Raw genomic sequence first — 7,999 nt, forward strand, 5'->3', positions numbered from 1 at the left:
CCGTTTCGTATATATATGGAGATCCGTAACTCCGATTGGCCTGAAACCTTCGCCGTGATTTTTTTCCGGAAATTAGCTTTCTTGCAGCAAAAGAAGAGCGTCAACCGCCTTACGGGTGGCTCACAAGGGTAGGGGGCGCGCCCAGGGGGGTCAGGCACGCCCCCCTACCTCGTGACCACCTTGGGCACCATCTCGCGTGGATTTTTCTTCCGGAATTTTCCAAATATTCCAAAAATAGGCTCCGTCCGTTTTTATCCCGTTTGGATTCCGTTTGGTATGGATATTCTGCTGCGAAACATAAAACATGCAACAGACAGGAACTGGCACTGGGCACTGGATCAATATGTTAGTCTCAAAAATAATATAAAAAGTTGCCAAAAAGTATATGAAAGTCGAATAATATTGGCATGGAGCAATCAAAAATTATAGATAGGACGGAGACATATCACCTGGTCCTTGCGAAGGTTAAAACATCACCAACTTGACAAACTATCGTTGTGGTTTTGATGCGTCGGTAAGAATGGTTCTTGCTCAGCCCGTAGCAGCTGACGAAGCTATGTACCTAGGGTAGGGTCATGGACCTGTCCAAACTGCCCTACCCAAGGACATCCCTAGAAGAAATCACCTTTTAATCGACTTGGAGGTGTTCCACTCGACAGACTCGAAGATACTCAACCAAGAAGCGATCACTCGACCAAGACCAAACCACTCGACGGCCAGGGGACCTAAAGGCACTCCGCATGCTAACGGTTGGTTATTAAGTAGCCTTTATGGTCATCATAGCACTTTATTAGGGGCGTTACCAGTAATGCCCGACCTTAATGTATTTAAAACCCTACATAACTGAGGGCCGGAGGGGTCCGTCGAACTCTATATAAGCCACCCCCCTCCTCAGTGTAAAGGGTTCGCACCCCTGTAAACCATACACGCATAATCCAGTCGACCGCCTCAGGACTCCGAGACGTAGGGCTATTACTTCCTCCGAGAAGGGCCTGAACTCGTAAACCTCGTGTGCTTACAACTTCTCCATAGCTAAGATCTTGCCTCTCCATACTTACCCCCCTACATTACTGTCAGACTTAGAACCACGACAGTTAGCGCCCACCGTGGGGCAGGTGTTTTAGCAATTTGTTGGAGGAGTTGCGATCTTTTCCGATCCGAATCATCATGGTTTCCGGCGGAGTTTTAGTGGAGGGCCGCGAGATCCATCTCGGCGCGCTCACGTTCATCGCCGACGACTCCGCTTGGCTTCAGGAGGCTCCGCTCGACGTGGACGCGCTCCCTGTCCGCGGGGCGACGCACTTTCGCGCGTGCGTCCGCGACGTCCTTTTGCGGCAACCGTCGACCCACTATCAGTCGGCTCCTGTGTTGTCCTCCCTTCCTGTTTCCCGCCGGCACAAGCGCTCTGGTCGGTCGAGAATTCTGCGGTGGGTGAGACACGCGGTGGCACGCCAGTCGGCCACCCCTTAAGTCGCGGCGATCGAGCCCGATGAATCCCTCTATGGCCTGCTCGATCTGTCGACTGGCTCTTCAGAGACCGCATCCGAGTGCGATAGCAGTGATCCGGCGGCGGAGATTCTGATGGTCGATGGACCGCCCAGTCCTCCCAGTTTTCCCCGCACCGACGGAGGCGCGGGTGGAGGCGACCCGTCGCGTCCCCATAAGGAATATCTCCCCGAGCCTCTCACATCGCTGCAGAGAGAAGAACTTCGTCGCCGGAACGTGGATGCGCTGCACACTCCTATCATTGGAGAAACCCCCAAGGCTTGTGCCTTGGAGGACGCGCGCCTGGCAAACTTGGCCGAGCGCACTCGACTGGAGAACCTCCAGCGAGCACTCGACGAGCGTGCGCGGCAACGGGTTCCTGAATCCAGTCGACGTCAGCTCTTCCCGCCCCCGCAGGTATATCGAACTCCAATTCAGAATTTAGCAGCTGCAGCCCGTATAGCAGAGTCGATTCAGCCTTCCCAGTCGGAGGCTGGCAGAGGCTTGCTGCAGATCCGAGCGTTACTCCGGGCAGCAGGAGACCAGAATTCCGCTGTTTCGCAGTCATGGAACAGGATTCACAGAAGATCCGTTGCTGCAGACACAGTCTAGTCGGCTCATAGCCCAAGATCGCCCCCGAGGCGTGAGGGACGTGGAGACCGGCGTAATCAGCACGGGAACCGTGAGCAATATGATCACCGATTCGATCGTGATGATCGACGTCGAGTGCCCACCCCTCCCCCGAGGAGCGGGTCATATGCGCCTCGACAGCAGGATCACAGGCCCCCTCGTAGTGTTGGGCGAAGGATTCCAGTCGACTCCAGGGAGCCAGGCTTTGATGCGAGATCCATTCTCGTTCAAGGTTTGGTCGACAGGAACAGAGCTCACCGAGAAGGTCACGACAGAGATGCGCCTACCAGCAGCAAAGCACATGTTTCGGGGCTAGAGTGCTTTAGTAGAGCCATCAGGGCCGCTGTGATTCCTCCCAACTTCAGGTTGGCAACTGGAGTCAGCAAGTTCACTGGTGAGTCCAAGCCCGATACTTGGCTTGAAGACTACCGAGTGGCTGTCCAGATTGGCGGCGGCAATGATGAAGTGGCCATGAAGCACCTACCTCTCATGTTGGAGGGCTCGGCCAGAGCGTGGCTGAACCAGCTAGCACCCAGCAGCATTTACACTTGGGAAGATCTCGCCCGAGTGTTTGTCACCACATTTTAAGGAACATGCAAGCGACCGGCAGGACTGACGGAACTGCGGTCTTGCGTGCAGAAGCCGAATGAAACTTTGAGGGATTACATCCAGAGATGGATCACGTTACATCACACGGTAGAGAATGTGCCTGACCACCAAGCAGTCTATGCCTTCAAAGAAGGCGTCAAGTACAGAGAATTGAATCTGAAATTCGGTCTGACCGGAGATATGTCTCTGAATCGGATGATGGAGATTGCCACCAAGTACGCTAATGGTGAAGATGAGGATCGACTCAGGAGTGGCAAGCTCAAGTCAGTCGCTCAAGAAACCGGAGGAAATTCCAATTGGAAACAGAAGCAGAAAGCCGAGCCAGCTGCTCCTGGGGAAGCCTTGGCTGTAACCCAAGGAAAGTTTAAAGGGAAACCCAAAGGACCTTGGAACCCCAAGAAAGTTAAAGACCAGGACGGAGATGATGTGTTGGATTTTCCATGTCTCGTCCACACCAAGAAAGATGAAGAGGGTAACTTCATTTACCCGAAACATACCACTCGACAGTGTCGGCTCTTGATCCAGCAGTTCCATGGCAAGCGGCCCAAAGATAAGGAAAAGGAGTCGGACAAAGTTGAAGACAAGGAAGATAGTGACGATGGATACCCCCAGGTCAATTCCACCCTGATGATTTTTGCTGATGTTGAAAGCAAAAGTCAACTGAAAGTTATCAACTGAGAGGTGAATATGGTTGCTCCGGCAACACCCAGTTACCTGAAGTGGTCTCAGACTGCCATAACATTCGACCGGTCCGATCACCCAACGCACATCGCCACCCCCAGGAGGCAAGCTTTGGTGGTCGACCCAGTTGTTGAAGGCACTCGACTGACCAAAGTCTTGATGGACGGTGGCAGTGGTTTGAACATACTATATGCTGAGACGTTGAAAGGAATGGGCATTCCGATGTCCAGACTCAGTACCAGCAACATGAGTTTCCATGGAGTTATTCCTGGGAAGAAGGCTGAATCACTCGGCCAGATTGCTCTTGATGTGGTTTTCGGTGATTCCAAGAATTACCGCAAAGAAAAGTTGACGTTTGAAGTTGTAGACTTCCAGAGTGCCTATCACGCTATTTTGGGCAGGCCGGCTTATGCACGCTTCATGGCCCGACCATGTTATGTGTATCTCAAATTGAAGATGCCTGGCCCCAAGGGTGTGATCACAATTACGGGCAATCGAAAGAAAGCAGAAGAATGTTTTTAGAAAGGTTCAAAGATCGCTGATGCTCAGATGGTAGTGGTGGAACTGCAGGAATACCAAAAGACTGCAGACCCGAGTGGTTTGTTGCGAGCCAAGAAGCCTGCTACAGAATCAGCTTTTTAGTCGTCTGGCGAAATGAAGACAGATCACATCCACCCGACCGATCCCAGCGCTGCTCCAACTCATATCTCAACAACACTCGACTCCAAATAGGAAGAAGCGCTCATCCAGTTCCTCCGTGAGAACTGGGACATTTTCGCATGGAAGCCTTCTGACATGCCGGGTGTTCCCAGGGAGCTGGCTGAGCACCGCCTAAGAGTCGACTCAAAAGTAAAACCTGTCAAGGAACATCTCCGACGGTCCGCCGTCCAGAAGAGAAAGGCTATTGGTGAGGAGGTGGCTCGACTCTTAGCAGCGGAGTTCATCCAAGAAATCTACCACTCCGAGTGGCTCGCCAACGTTGTCATGGTCCCCAAGAAGGACAAGTCACTTCGCATGTGCATTGACTTTAAACATATCAATCGGGCCTGCCCGAAAGATCATTTTCCTCTCCCCCGCATTGATCAGATAGTCGACTCGACTGCGGGATGTGAGCGACTGTCTTTTTTAGATGCCTATTCCGGGTACCATCAGATCCGTCTGTATGGACCTGACGAGATCAAAACAGCTTTCATCACTCCATTCGGGTGCTTCTGTTATGTTACCATGCCGTTCGGCCTCAAGAATGCCGGAGCCACATTCATGAGGATGATTCAGAAGTGGTTGCTCACTCAAATCAGTCAGAATGTGGAAGCATACATGGATGACATTGTGTTCAAGTCACGAAAGGGTTCCGACCTGCTGGCTGACCTGGCTGAAACCTTTGCCAACCTCAGGAGGTATGATATCAAGCTTAATCCATCAAAGTGCACATTCGGAGTTCCTGGCGGAAAATTACTCGATTTTCTCGTTTCCGAACGGGGAATCGACGCCAATCCAGAAAAAGTCGGTACTATACTCCGAAAGAAAAGTCCTGTGCGAGTGCACGACATCCAGAAGCTTACTGGTTGCCTGGCCGCTTTAAGTCGATCCATATCTCGTCTTGGTGAAAAGGCATTGCCTCTTTACCGATTGATGAAGAAGTCCGACAAGTTCGAGTGGACTCCCGAAGCTGATGCAGCGTTTGCAGAGCTCAAAGCTCTACTCTCCACCCAGCCGGTGCTTGCTGCCCCAATCAGCAAGGAGCCTTTGCTGCTTTACATCGCAGCCACGGGACAAGTCGTCAGTACGGTACTTACGATCGAGCGGGAAGAAGAAGGAAAAGCATTCAAAGTTCAGCGCCCAGTATATTATATTTCTAAAGTTTTGACCCCGTCGAAGCAAAGATATCCTCATTATCAGAAGCTTGTATATGGGATTTATATGACCACAAAGAAAGTTGCTCACTACTTCTCTGATCATTCCATTACAGTCGTCAGCGATGCTCCATTGTCAGAGATCCTGCACAACAGAGATGCAACTGGTCGAGTGGCAAAATGGGCGATTGAACTCCTTCCTCTAGATATCAAGTTCGAGGCAAAGAAAACTATCAAGTCCCAGGCAATAGCAGATTTCGTTGCCGAGTGGATTGAACAGCAACTGCCGACTCAGGTTCACTCGGAGCATTGGACCATGTTCTTCGATGGTTCTAAAATGCTGAATGGTTCCGGTGCTGGGGTGGTGTTGGTCTCCCCCCGAGGAGATAAGCTCAGATATGTTCTTCAAATCCACTTTGATTCCTCCAATAATGAGGCGGAATAAGAAGCACTTTTATATGGGTTGCGCATGGCCGTTTCACTCGGCGTCCGACGCCTCATGGTCTATGGCGACTCAGATTTGGTGGTTAATTAGGTGATGAAGGAATGGGACGTCAGAAGTCCAGCCATGACTGGTTATTGCAATGCAGTGAGAAAGCTGGAGAAGAAATTCGAGGGGTTAGAGCTTCATCACATACCCCGACTGAAAAATCAAGCAGTTGATGATTTGGCAAAAATAGGTTCCAAAAGAGAAGCCATTCCCAGCAATGTGTTTTTGGAACACATCCACACACCATTAGTTCAGGAGGATCCCTTCACTGAAGAGGCCCCGCAGCCAAAAAGTGCCACGGATCCGACTGAAGTTGAAGTTCCAGCTGTGGTCGACCTGATCATGGAAGTCTTGGTCATCACTCCCGACTGGACCGTACCGTACATCGCGTACATCCTAAGGAAAGAATTCCCAGAGGACGAAGAAGAGGCTCGACAGATCGTCCATCGATCCAAGGCCTTTACAGTCATAAAGGGACAGTTGTATAGAGAAAGCACGACTGGAGTCAGTCAGAAGTGTATAACACCAGAAGAAGGTCAGATGATCCTTGACGATATCCATGTTGGAAATATGCCCTAGAGGCAATAATAAAAGTATTATTATTATATTTCTTTGTTCATGATAATTGTCTTTATTCATGCTATAACTGTATTATCCGGAAATCGTAATACACGTGTGAATACATAGACCATAATATGTCCCTAGTAAGCCTCTAGTTGACTAGCTCGTTGATCAACAGATAGTCATGGTTTCCTGGCTATGGACATTGGATGTCATTGATAACGGGATCACATCATTAGGAGAATGATGTGATGGACAAGACCTAATCCTAAGCATAGCACAAGATCGTGTAGTTCGTTTGCTAGAGCTTTTCCAATGTCAAGTATCTTTTCCTTTGACCATGAGATCGTGTAACTCCCGGATACCGTAAGAGTGCTTTGGGTGTATCAAACGTCACAACATAACTGGGTGACTATAAAGGTGCACTACAGGTATTTCCGAAAGTGTCTGTTGGGTTGAGACGGATCGAGACTGGGATTTGTCACTCCATATAACGGAGAGGTATCACTGGGCCCACTCGGTAATGCATCATCATAATGAGCTCAAAGTGACCAAGTGTCTGGTCACAGGATCATGCATTACGGTACGAGTAAAGTGACTTGCCGGTAATGAGATTGAACAAGGTATTGGGATACCGACGATCGAATCTCGGGCAAGTAACATACCGATTGACAAAGGGAATTGCATACGGGGTTGCTTAAATCCTCGACATCGTGGTTCATCCAATGAGATCATCGTGGAGTATGTGGGAGCCAACATGGGTATCCAGATCCCGCTGTTGGTTATTGACCGGAGAGTCGTCTCGGTCATGTCTACATATCTCCCGAACCCGTAGGGTCTACACACTTAAGGTTCGGTGACGCTAGGGTTGTGAAGATATGTATATGCAGTAACCCGAATGTTGTTCGGAGTCCCGGATGAGATCCCGGACGTCACGAGGAGTTCCGGAATGGTCCGTAGGTAAAGAATTATATATAGGAAGTGCTGTTTCGGCCATCGGGACAAGTTTCGGGGTTATCGGTATTGTACCGGGACCACCGGAGGGGTCCCGGGGGCCCACCGGGTGGGGCCACCTGTCCCAGGGGGCCACATGGGCTGTAGGGGGTGCGCCTTGGCCTAGATGGGCTAAGGGCACCAGCCCCAAAAGCCCATGCGCCTAGGATTCCACTTAAGGGAAGAGTCCCAATGGTGGAAGGCACCTCTAGGTGCCTTGGGGGGGAGGGAAACCTCCCCTTGGCTGCCGCACCTAGGAGATTGGATCTCCTAGGCTGGCGCACCACCCCCCTTGGCCCTCCTATATATAGTGGGGGAGAGGAGGGACTTCATAGACCAGCCCTTGGCGCCTCCCTCTCTCCCCGTTACGTCTCTCTCTCGTAGTATAGGCGAAGCCCTGCTACTGTGACGCCCTACATCCACCACCACGCCGTCGTGCTGCTGGATCTTCATCAACCTCTCCTTCCCCCTTGCTGGATCAAGAAAGGAGGAGACGTCATCGCTCCATACGTGTGTTGAACGCGGAGGTGCCGTCCGTTCGGCGCTTGGTCATCGGTGATTTGGATCACGTCGTGTTCGACTACATCAACCCCGTTCTTTGAACGCTTCCGCTCGCGATCTACAAAGGTATGTGGATACATCCAATCACTCATTGCTAGATGAACTCCTAGATGGATCTTGGTGAAACGAGTAGGAA

Source organism: Triticum urartu, chromosome 4 (genome assembly GCF_003073215.2).
Source record: "Triticum urartu cultivar G1812 chromosome 4, Tu2.1, whole genome shotgun sequence".
NCBI classification, from domain to species: Eukaryota; Viridiplantae; Streptophyta; class Magnoliopsida; order Poales; family Poaceae; genus Triticum; species Triticum urartu.